Raw genomic sequence first — 12,378 nt, 5'->3', positions numbered from 1 at the left:
GGATACCCCCAGACACCTTTAATCTGAACCTGCTCTCTGAGCCTGTTCAGTAAACCCGGCCAGGCTCGGAGCATGGGTCTCACAAGACCAATTAACGGCATGTGTGCCGTTTAATGTGACCTGTTCTTGATAAAAGTCATCACGACTGAAATGTTGGATACCACCACAGTCTGGTTTTGATTTAATTGTGTACCAAGTCCTACGAGTGCCGCCATCCAATCCGGGTATAAGTTTGTATATATATATATATATATATATATATATATATATATATATATATATATATATATATATATATAGGTACAGTACAGATGGGTCCTGGCACTCAATAAAGGAGGATACAACAACTCCAGTGCCACTCAATCATCAACGGAATATGTAAGCATATTCGGGCACAACGAATTCAGGCACAAAGTTTCAGTTGACTTACAACTACTTGTGTCTACTATCTTTATTACCGTTAGCTGCCGCGGTGCAGATTAAGAAATTTTAGGTGTGCTCTCTAACTTTATTGCTTATATGTATATAAATATGCGGGCGGGTGGTGCCATTTCCTCACTCCAGCTCAGGAGAGAAAGGGTGTGCTGTGCTGTGCTGCTGTGGTGTCGTGGCTCGTGTCAGTCCAGTCCAGTGATACTGCTACCATTAAAGTCCAGTGATACTGCTGCATACGTCCAGTCCAGTGATCCTGCTGTATAAATCCAGTCCAGTGATGCTGCTGTTAAACTCCTGTCCAGTGATACTGCTGCAGTTCCAGTCCAGTAATATATAAGTCCAGTCCAGTGGTACTGCCATTAAAGTTTATTGGTACTGCTTTAAAGTCCAGTGATACTGCAGTTAAAGTCCAGTCCAGTGATTGTGCTGCATAACTCCAGTCCAGTGGTACTGCCATTAAAGTTTAGTGATACTGCCATTAAAGTCCAGTGATACTGCCATTAAAGTCCAGTGGTACTGCCATTAAAGCCCAGTGATACTGCCGTTAAAGTCCATGGGTAGTGTACTGCCATTAAGGTCCAGTGATACTGATATTAAAGTCCAGTGATACTGCCTTTAAAGTCCAGTGATACTGCAGTAAAAGTCCAGTGATACTGCAGTTAAAGTCCACTCCAGTGGTACTGCCATTAAAGTCCATTGGTACTGCCATTAAAGCCCAGTGATACTGCCGTTAAAGTCCAGTCCAGTTATACTGCTGTATAATCCCTGTCAGTGATACTGCTGCATAGGTCCAAATCCAGTGGTACTGCCGTTAAAGTCCAGTGGTACTGCAGTTAAAGTTCAGTGGTACTGCAGTTTAAGTCCAGTCCAATGATAGTGTTGTATAATCCTAGTCCAGTGATACTGGTGCATAAATCCAGCCCAGTGTCCATTGGTACTGCCATTAAAGTCCAGTGATACTGCCGTTAAAGACCAATGATACTGCCATTAAAGTCCAGTGATACTGCCGTTAAAGTCCAGTGATACTGCCGTTAAAGTCCAGTGATACTGCCTATAAAGTCCCGTCCAGTGATACTACTGTGTAAACCCAGTTCAGTGATACTGCTGCATAAATCCAGTCCAGTGGTACTGCCGTTAAAGTCCATTGGTGCTGCCAGGGGCGGATCCAGGATAAAATGACAGGGGGGGGCACCATGATAAAAGAGGGTTTAGGTGGGGGAGGGGCAATATTAGTGGTGCCAGTGTACATGCTAAGAGAGCGGCAGAGAGAGGGTGGGAATGGGATTAAAAATAGGCGCTGGCATTTAAAGTATGCAGGCCCACCATGGCGACAAAAGCGAAGGATGTAGTTGTACGCGCGCCGAAGGCGCGCTCCGGAAAAGGGGTGTGGCCACTCAACAGAGGTGTGTCCTTGAGTGTAGTCTACAACACCATATACAACTTCTACACATTATGCAACAAAATAATAGACCCCTTTATACTTCCCCCTTACACATGATGCCAAATGGAATGAAACTAAATTCACATAATGCCACACGGATTGAGCCAAAATTCACATAATGCCACATGGATTGTGTCAAAATTCACATAATGCCACATGGATTGAGCCAAAATTCACATAATGCCACACGGATCGAGACAAAATTCACATAATGCCACACGGATTGAGACAAAATTCACATAATGCCACATATATTGAGACAAAATTCACATAATGCCACACAGATTAAGCCAAAAATCACAATACGCTTCATAAACAGGGACATTGCGCACCAAAGGCGCGCATTAAACATTTACACCATAATGTCCATTACACGTTAAGTTACACGCCATTATGTCCATTATGTGTTATGCCAAACACCATAATGCCTATTAAAAATTATGCTACATAAGTGCTGCTTATCTACATGCTCATTGCCAAGGGTTCCATGCTCATTGCCAGAGGTTCCATGCTCGTTGCCATGTGGGATTACATGTTCATTGCCAAGGGGAGTACATGCTCGCCGTAAATGGGGGAAAGCTGCCGCCAGGCAGAAGTGATAGCCTGGCTGTATTTAGAGCACTGCAGGTACTGGCTATTTGAAATAATACCCCTTTCACACCAGAAAATGCATTCCCAGTTTGGCCCCTTTTACACCAGCCTAGTCCCTGCATTTTCTGGTGTGAGAGGGAGAAAACCACCCCTCCCCCCCCCCCCTTCCCCCTTTAACCAGTTATCTCATTTAACCGGCTATATCTTCAGAAGCAACTGACCCATTTACATGAGTATCATATTGAAGAACTTTTGAGTGGGCTTTGAATGATTTTGGTCCAGTGAAACTGGAACGTTTGGTTCCAGAGTAATCTGCCCTCAAAGAACATGAACAGCCGTGAAATTACATTTCAAAAATAAAAAAATCAGTTTACATGCAATATCTCTGGAACCGATTGACCGATATGGACCAGCCTGGTATCATATTGAAGGCCCAGCGATTTGGAATTGAATGAGATCAACCACAAGCTTCTCTGATGCCAAGGCGGGAACTGGCAGCCGTCGGAACCGGGTGGGGGTCGGAATTGACGGGTCCCATATTATCCTATGGGGAACGTTGCAGCTTTGCCAGGCGATATCTCCGGTTTCCAGGGGGCTAGAGACACGGGGCTGGGCTCGTTGGAAAGCCCTGGTCCTCAGCTACAAAATGAAGTGACAGGGGGGCACGTGCCCGGGTGCCCCCCCCCTGAATCCGCCACTGGGTGCTGCAATTACAGTCCAGTGATACTGCTGTACAATCAAAGTCCAGTGATACTTGCACGCCCTCTGCATATGCTGGAAGGAATTCCCACAGTACAGTTCCTGAATTTGTGATTGAAGGTGTCAATGTTGTACACCAGGAGGAGGATATTGATGTAGCTATCACTGATGAGGAATTGACGAGGAGGATGCTGCTGATGGTGAAGTGGTTTGCACCAGGCGAGACAGTTGTTGTCCGTGGGACATAACCATGCCTGGTCAAAAGACCAAAAAATCCACCTCTTTGATCTGGAATTATTTTTATTTAGATCGAGACAAAAATTGTCTTGCTATATGTAGTTTATGTAAAGCTTTAATAAGCAGGGGTAAGGAAGTTGGCCACCTAGAGACATCCTCCCCTATGTGTCACCTGAAGCTCATTCATAAGTCCCTGTTTAGTTCATAAACTGTGACTAGGACCGTAAGCAGTTTATGGACACCTAAATCCCTTGGTCCTGTATAGAGATGAGTGGGTTTGAATCATAGAGATCCGAATTTACCTAATCCGAGGCCAGATCTGAGGAGTTCAATGGGTCCCCGCCATTTTCAGAGTCCAAAACGCAGCCAAAACGTCATCATCCCGAATCAGATTCTTGCAAGACCAGATCTCTAGATAAGTCCTGGCTCCGGTGCCATCTTCAGTCTGTGTGTGATAGTCGGACAGCACGGACGTGTGTTCATACTGTGTGAAGCAGGAGGGGGGTCAAACACCGGAGGGGGGCGCTATGGGGCTGCAGGGGGGGACAAACAAAGGGGAACTGCAAGGATACTTAACTTAATGAGGGCTGCAGGGGGGGGGGGTTTACAAACAAGGGGGAACTGCCAGGATGCATAACTTCATGGGGGCTGCAGGGGGGGGGGACACAAACAAGGGGAACTAACAGGATGCCAGGTTGCATAACTTCACAAGGGCTGCAGGGGGGACAAACAAGGGGTAACAAATGAAAGGGCACATACACTAAGGGGGAACTGCTGAGCGGCAGGGTACATCTAATAAAGGGGAACTACAGTACTATAATGGTAACTATACTAACTTGGAACTACTGAAGGTACCACTACTAAGGGGGTATTACTAAGGGTTCTATTATTATCAGTCCAGGGATGCCCGCATGTGTGTCGTATCAGCCCAGGGGTGCCCACATGTGTGCCATATCAGTCCATGGGTGCCCACATGTGTGCAGTATAATTCTAGGGGTGCCCACATGTGTGCCGTATAATTCCAGGGGTGCCCCCATGTGTCCTGTATCAGTCCAGGGTACCCACATGTGTGCCTTATAATTCCATGGGTGCCTGCATGTGTGCCGTTTAATTTCAGGGGTGCCCACATCTGTGCCAAATAATTCCATGGGTGTCACATGCCGCCGTGCAGCGACACGGCGGGCACAGTATTCACCCGTCCATGTCCACCGCCAGCTGGCATGTGTACGGTGGAGTCCTCGGTCAGGCTGGTGACAGCAGGTCATGGCGGCTCAGGATGCCATGCTCTGAAAGGCTTGTTGGAGGCGTAGCAGTCTGACTGTGTGTTGGTAGGTGCTGGGAGGCCAGCGCCACCATCTTGGAAAAGGGCAAAACAGTGATTGGCCAGGTCTGGGTCTTTCCCTCCTCCTCTGTCCAGGTGGCCAATGGCAGCAACCCCCTTGCCATAAAGAGGATTGCCTAGGCTATCCTGAGTCAGTGCAAAGAGTCTCTTGGGCAGTACACAGCTCTGGGAAGATCCTGACTCCTGTTTGTGCATCTGCTCACTGTGTCCTGCCAGTCAGTAGTCCCTGCTGGCCTCTGACCTCTTCTCAGCCTCTTACTGGTATCCGGTCCATTGATCCAACTCCATTCCCGGGGAGCCACTGGACCATTACGCTACCCTCCGGTTCTACCTCTTGATCCGGATTCCATCTCCAATCTTCAATCATTCCATAGTCTTATCTTCAATCATCCAATCTTCAATCATACAATCGTCCAATCTTCAATCATAAAATCTTCAATCATACAATTGTTCAATCTTCAATCATACAATCGTCCAATCATACAATTGTCCACTCTATCTTCAAACACCAATTCCCATATTTATGCAAAGACTTGTTTCTCAGATCTTTCCAAGGTTATTTCTAAGATTTATTATTTATGATTTGTGACTGCTTATCAAATAAGTATTTGATTCAAGTTCATGTCATTTATATATGAATTCTTTCATTAAACCTGCTCATTTTAAACTTACATCTTCTGGTCAATCATCTGTTCCTTTGCACCACACGATACCATCTAATCCACCACCTGTGACACATGGGTGTCTGCATGTGTGCCATATAAATCCAGGGGTGCCCACATGTGTGCCGTATAATTCCATTGGTGCCTGCATGTGCACCGTATAATTCCAGGGGTGCCCACATGTGTGCAGTATAATTCCAGGGGTGCCCGCATGTGTGCCGTATAATACCATGGGTGCCCCCATGTGTCCCGGATCAGTCCAGGGGTATCCACATGTGCGCCGTATAATTCCAAGGGTGTCTGCATGTGTGCCATATAATTCCAGGGATGCCTGCATGTGTGACGTATAATTCCAGGGGACCCACATGTGTGCCGTATAATTCCAGGGGTGCCTGCATGTGTGCCGTATAATTCCAGGGGACCCACATGTGTGCCGTATAATTCCAGGGGTGCCTGCATGTGTGCCGTATAATTCCAGGGGACCCACATGTGTGCCGTATAATTCCATGTATGCCCCCATGTGTCCCGAATCAGTTTAGGGGTGCCCATATGTGTGCCGTATAATTCCATGGGTGCCTGCATGTGTGCCATATAATTCCAGGGGTGCCCATGTGTTCCACAGACCAGGAGAGCTGCCCTTTACTGTAATTCCACGTGTGCTGCTCTTTTTTTTCTTACTAGAAGAATAAAAGTGTATTTCTTTTTTTTTACTGCAGGACAATGGGATTGCAGGTAAAGATGTAATGTCCTTGATTTCGATCGGTGCCCAGTTGCACCTGAGGGTTATACCCAGGGATGTCCGGATAGCAGATGAATGATCAGATGAATGACCCTTGATCAATCAAGATTTTCTTTTCTCCCACACCTGTGGCTGCGACGAAAGAGCTCAAATTTCCTACCCGACCCACTGGTGGTGATGCAGGGCAGGCAGGAGCAAGTTTGGACATCTGGTCTGGTCTGGTCTGTTCTGGACTGATGGACCTGCCAACAATTGGTGACATGACTACTTAGATGCTGTCACCATTGCAAAAATGGTGGAGGATTACATTGGTTACAGCATCCAAGTAGTCATGTCAGACAGTCCATAACTGTACAATTTGGAAACCCCTGCGCAAACTGGGTCTATATTAACTGAGTTGTCTCCCTTCCAGTGTGTACTTCGAAAGAGTTTTTAGTGCATCCGGGAATCTGGTCAACAAGCACCATAGGCGGTTGCTTCCACAAAACTTGGAGAAGATGTTCATCAAAATTAATTATCCATTCTTTAATGAAGACCAGCAATTGTCTCCAGAGACTACAGAGAGACCTGTGATTTTGGAGTTCAGTGGAGACAAATTTCTAATCTGTGAGGATGAGGAAATACACACTGAAGGGGGTGAGGAATCGGAGGATGAGGACGAAATCATGCCTCTTTAAAGCCGGTTTGTACATGGAGAGATGAATTGCTTCTTTTTTTGTGGGGGCCCAAACAAACCAATCACTTTAGCCACAGTCGTGTGGCAGACCCTGTCACTGAAATGATTGTTTTGTTAAAGACAGTATGCATGTCCTATTTACGTAACATACAGTAAGGGTGGGTGGGAATGGGTGGGTGGGTGGCTGGGAATGCCCAAGGACAATTCCATCTTGCACCTCTTTTTTTGTCATTATGTGCTCTTTGTGACTTAGTTTTTCAAACTGCCATCCAGTCTGCCACTGCATTGCCACTCCTAGATGAGCCATGTGTTTGTACCACCCACTTGTGTTGCTTAGCATAGTCATCCAGCTACCTTGTGCAACCTTTTGGGCCAAAAACAACATTGTGAGGTGTAAGGTTTTCAGGATAGACTGGGAATTAGTGAAAATGAAAGTCATTGAGATTAATAATAGCGAAGGAGCAATAAAACCCCCAAATTCTGCGATTTTAGTGTTTTTTATGTTTTTTAAAAAATCATCTAGATCCAAAACAAAAACATAAAAAAGTGGGTTTTTGGAACAGATCCAGATCCAAAACACTGCCGGAGATACAGACCCAAAAACACAAAAAGTGCCCAGTTCCCAGTGCACACCCCTGAATCATATAAGAAAAGCATAGACACGCTTCAATTGTGAAATTGAATGCTGTACTTCTGGCAAGTAAGATTACAGCAAGGACTGTTTGTCTAGATTTCTTATTGCACCAACCTTAATCTCATGATTGTGCCTGCTTTCCGCTTACTACAGCCAATCCCCGGTAACCTGGGATAGAAAAGGTTGGAAAACTGCATCACCTGTGCATGATTATTGTGCTTGCACTGTTGTCTAGCTTTTCAATGTGTTCTGCTGTTTGGCTTCCAGGACACTGAACCTTGGCTATGTCTTACTTCAGTCGCTGATTTCCTTGGCTTCGTTTCTGACCTTGATACTACAGTATATCATCTCTCAGCTACCAATTCCAGTTTAATGACTGCTGTTACCTGTGTATTGAACTTTTGCCTTTTCCTATGAGTCTTGCTCCATTTAACGACTTAGCTACATGCAATTGGATCCATCCCCTGAAATTACATCAATGCAGCCTCTGATCTATAGATTATGTGCCCCGTTCAACAGAGCCCTCCGCCGTCTCTCTGCAGCTTCCCCGCTGCCCCCAGCTCCCCCGATCCCTGCCCATCTCCCTGAAGCAGAGACGGGCAGGGAAAGCATTCCCTGCTGCCGTGTTGACGGGGACATGACGCTCGCACATCCCCTTCAGATGGAGTGCCTCTGGTGATTGCCAGCACTGGCTGAGAGGCGCTCCATCCGTAGTTCTTTCAGAGCATGCCATCATTTTGTAATGTAATTCCACATACATACATGATTTATATCACTCACATGTTGGGTGAAATGTGAAAGGGTGAGAGAATCAAAAAGTGAGATACTTGGTAAGAAATCTCCAGTTTTTTAAAGTGGCAATCATTTACACTGAAACACCAGTTTGATTTTGCAGTGTAAATGATTGCCGCTTTAAAAAAAAGGAGATTTCTTACCAAATCTCTCACATTCTGATTCTCTCACCCTATAACAGTTCACCCATTCAGTCTCTTATACCAATTTCACACCGAGCTTTGTGGGTACCTGGATAAACCCAGGTTTTCTTGGTGTGAAAGGGTTAGTCCAAGTTATGTGTAATGGGCCCGAGACCCTGGTCATGACCAGGGTTATTCCAGAGACTTATCCGATACAATGCTGGATGATCCAGTTTATGTTTACAAGCTATTCATTGGCAAACCAGGAGCACTGAGAGATGACATCATCAAAAGGAAGAGCAGACATGGTAAACTGGCAGGACTTGGAAGTCAGAAAGCTTCTGGCCATTAGGTGGATAGGAGATAATATAAATAACAAGATGTACAGTATATGACAATTTTGCTAAAATAATGTCTAAAATAAAATAATGACTGCAGAGGAATCAAGTGATCACAGCAGCGAGTTGTCAACAAACTGAAGGCAGTACAGTAAAGTGCACAAACACACAATAATAAAAGTGGTGTGTCCATAATAGGACTTGTGCAACACTGTTTGGCAACCCTACCCAAGACAAATTCCCTTTCCTCTTCAAACTGTGCTTACAGAAATGCAACTCCTGAAAGCAGCCAGTGTGGTTTGTCCTTGCCACATACGATAATATCAGCAGAAGGGGAATGAGCTGTGCTTGGCGGTGTTCAAAAAATATTTATATTAATGTTGTTAAAGGACTAAACCAATAATGAAGTACAAAACATAATTAATAAGTAATGTATTTAATAAGAAGGTCATTAATAACAAAAGTCATAATCAATATGAGTCCTTAGGGCTAAAGGAATAAGTAAATGCCGTCATATATTTAAAGGAAGTTATAAACATAGTAAAATATTTAAAAGTTTATGGAGAAGTTATCCTGCAATAGGGGTGAGTATGAGAGGAGAGAGATACTGAGCTTCCTCGGATCTCTCTGAGGGTTATATGTATAAAAGAAGGACTAAGGGAGAAGAAGTGTGGCAGAGGAGAAGTGGCCCATGGCAACCAATCAGCACTGAAGTAACATCTATAATTTGCATAATATTAAATTATACAGAGTAGCTGATTGGTTGCCATGGGCCATTCTCCTCCCTTATAACTACTTTATAAATATATCTCCTCAAGTGCAGTTGCACTGTTCATGTATTGAAATAGACACACTAATGTCACCTAGCCAATTTCAGGTAGGTGAGACCACCAAATGTCTAAGCAACCTCGTAGTAAACCAAGGGCAACCTAGTCACAAGCATAAGATAAAAACGCCACACAAAACCACAATATTACACTTCACAAAAAACACAGCAAATCACACAAAGATCCTTGAAGTACCATAAACAGGAAATAATTATATGTTGGGGTAAAACACACCCGGTGGGACTGTGCTGTCCTGAATCGCTTAAAAGGACTCAGGTGTCCAATCCCCTGAGGAGGATCATCTCAGCCTCTGGGCTTAATGGTGTCAGCTGCGGCAAGGCACACCTGGACAAGGTCACCCATTGTCCCGACAATGTGGAAGTCATCACAAGGCTTAACCCCTGCTGGGGCAGAAGTTGTCCTCCAGCATTCCTGGTTGCCAAGCAACAGGGGACGCGAACGTAGACTGACAGCAGCACCGGGACTCCCTAGCAGTCCGGGAAGCGTGCCCGACCCCATTGCCACTTGTCAGCATGGCTTAAGGAGGGGTTTCAAAAACTACTACCCCCAGGCTTATGAGGAAACTCACAAAAGAACATCCTCTTAAGTCTAGGGGCATGTAGATCCTTATCCAAGACCCATGATCTCTCCTCCAGTCCGTATCCCCTCCAATGGACCAGGAAGAGAAGAGATCCCCAACAGATCCTTGATACCAGGATTTTTTTCCACCAAGAACTCCTGTTTCCCTTAAATATCCACTGAGTGTAATCCCTTAACCACCTTGCGAGGAAACTTGCTGGAAAAAAAGGGTTTAAGGAGAGAGGTTTGGAAAGTATTGCCAATTTTTTTGTGACTTGGGCAACTGTAACTGGAAAGCCACTGGTTTTACTTTCTTTATAATATGGAATGGACCAAATGTCCTGGGGCCAAATGTTTAATGTAGTGGGCTGACAACAGACCCAGTTGCCAACTTTAAATGAACAAGAACGCCTGGATTTTTTAGAGAAGACATTCTCATGAAAGTAGCCGCCTTACTACTGTATGTACCTTTTTCCAAATCACCATAAGGCGGGAAGGCCCAGAAGATGAAAGAACCATAGCTTCAGGACCCAGTGAGTTGGCTTTGATATGATACCCAAACACAGTGAAGAAAAACAAAACATTACTGGAGGAATGATAAGCATTGTTGTAGGTGAACTCAGCGAGCGGAAGAAAATCAGCCCAGTCATTTTATAACTTATATACAAAACGCAAATATTGTTTTAATGACTGATTAAGCCTTTCCTTCTGACGAATGGAAAGCCTAAGTTAAACTGAGTTTAATTTTGAGAGAAGAACAAAAAAGTTTCCAGAATTGCGCAACAAACTGTGGACCTTGATCTGATACAATAACCATGGGTAGATCGTGCAGTCTGGAAATATGCTGAAGAAACAGATTGGTTAGACTTTAGCTGATTGCCTTAATGCTACAAAGTGAGCCATCTTACTAAATCAGTCAATGACCACCTAAATGGTTTGAAAACCCGAAGAAACGTGCAGACCTACCACTAAGTCCATAGAAATGTGGGACCAGGGTCTAGTAGGGATGGCCAACGGCATAAGTTGCCCCTCAAGCTGAGAACGAGGAACCTTACATCTGGCACAGTCTGGCAGGAAAGAACAAACTGCTTAGTATAATGGAAAATACTAGACCACCAAATGACACGAGAAAGAAGTTTCAAGGTCTTAAGAACCCCAGGATGACCTGCAATCTTCCTATCATGGAACTCAGCTAGAACTCTACTTCTGAGAATCTCTGGAACAAAAAGGTGACCTGTGGGAGTTTGAACAGAAGCCCGATACTTCGCGTGGCAGATAAGATCCTCTATTGTCTGGGTAAGGCCATACTGAATACATGTGGCAGGTAGAATAGATACCGCAGGCACATAACCCTAGTGTCGGGGAAGAAAACACTGTGAGAGTGTAGAGGTAGGATTTTAGAAGATACTCTTGGCGCTAAAATAATAGGGGTTCGCCTATTCCGAGTATGGGGATGTGCTCCCTAATCCCCAAATAACATGGATACAAGTAGAATAGTGTACTCTGAACTTGGCGCTCCCCTAATGGACACTAAAAACTGAATAATAAAATGAAATCAAATAAAAAGGGATACTCCCCTTCCTTTATGGATGTGAATGGCAATCTTCAACAAATGTTTTTTTCCTTGAGGCTCCTTTTCTCTCAGATTTTTCTCATCATTTTCTGTTCTCACACTGGGGCCAGTGGTCCCCTCCACATTACCTTATTTACACAGACATTCAGCTAACACAGACTCCGTTACTGGGATGGTCTGCTGCTCTCTACACCGGGACTCGCCTCTGTCTCACGGGCCCTCTGCTCCCAGATCCAGCCGAACTCCTCCTGTGAGAGTGTATCTGCCCTCACGTTCTTGAAGCCAGGCCTGTAAGTAATAAGAACATTGAAGCGAGTAAAAAACAGAGCCCAGCGAGCCTGATGAGCATTGAGGCTCGGCCCAATATTCTGAAGGTTTTATGATCAGTGATAACCAGGAATGGATGACTGGCCCCTCAAGCCAATGCCTCCACTCCTCAAAAGCCCACTTAATGGCCAGTAGACCTCAACGACAAAGGGAAGATCAGGTTTAGGATGTCTGAGGACAGGAGCTGAAACAAAAGCCTGCTTAAGGGATTGGAAGGCATGCTCAACTTCTGAAGACCATTTGGACGGATCAGCCCCTTTTTTAGTTAAGGCTACTATGAGGACCAACTAAATCCAAAAAAGAATGAATGAATGAAACACCTATAATAAGTTGCAAAACCCACAAATCTTTGGATTGCCTTGAG

The sequence above is a fragment of the Crinia signifera genome, chromosome 4, assembly GCF_055691185.1.
Source record: "Crinia signifera chromosome 4, ASM5569118v1, whole genome shotgun sequence".
Lineage (NCBI taxonomy): Eukaryota > Metazoa > Chordata > Amphibia > Anura > Myobatrachidae > Crinia > Crinia signifera.
Note: the sequence above shows the minus strand (reverse complement) of the source record.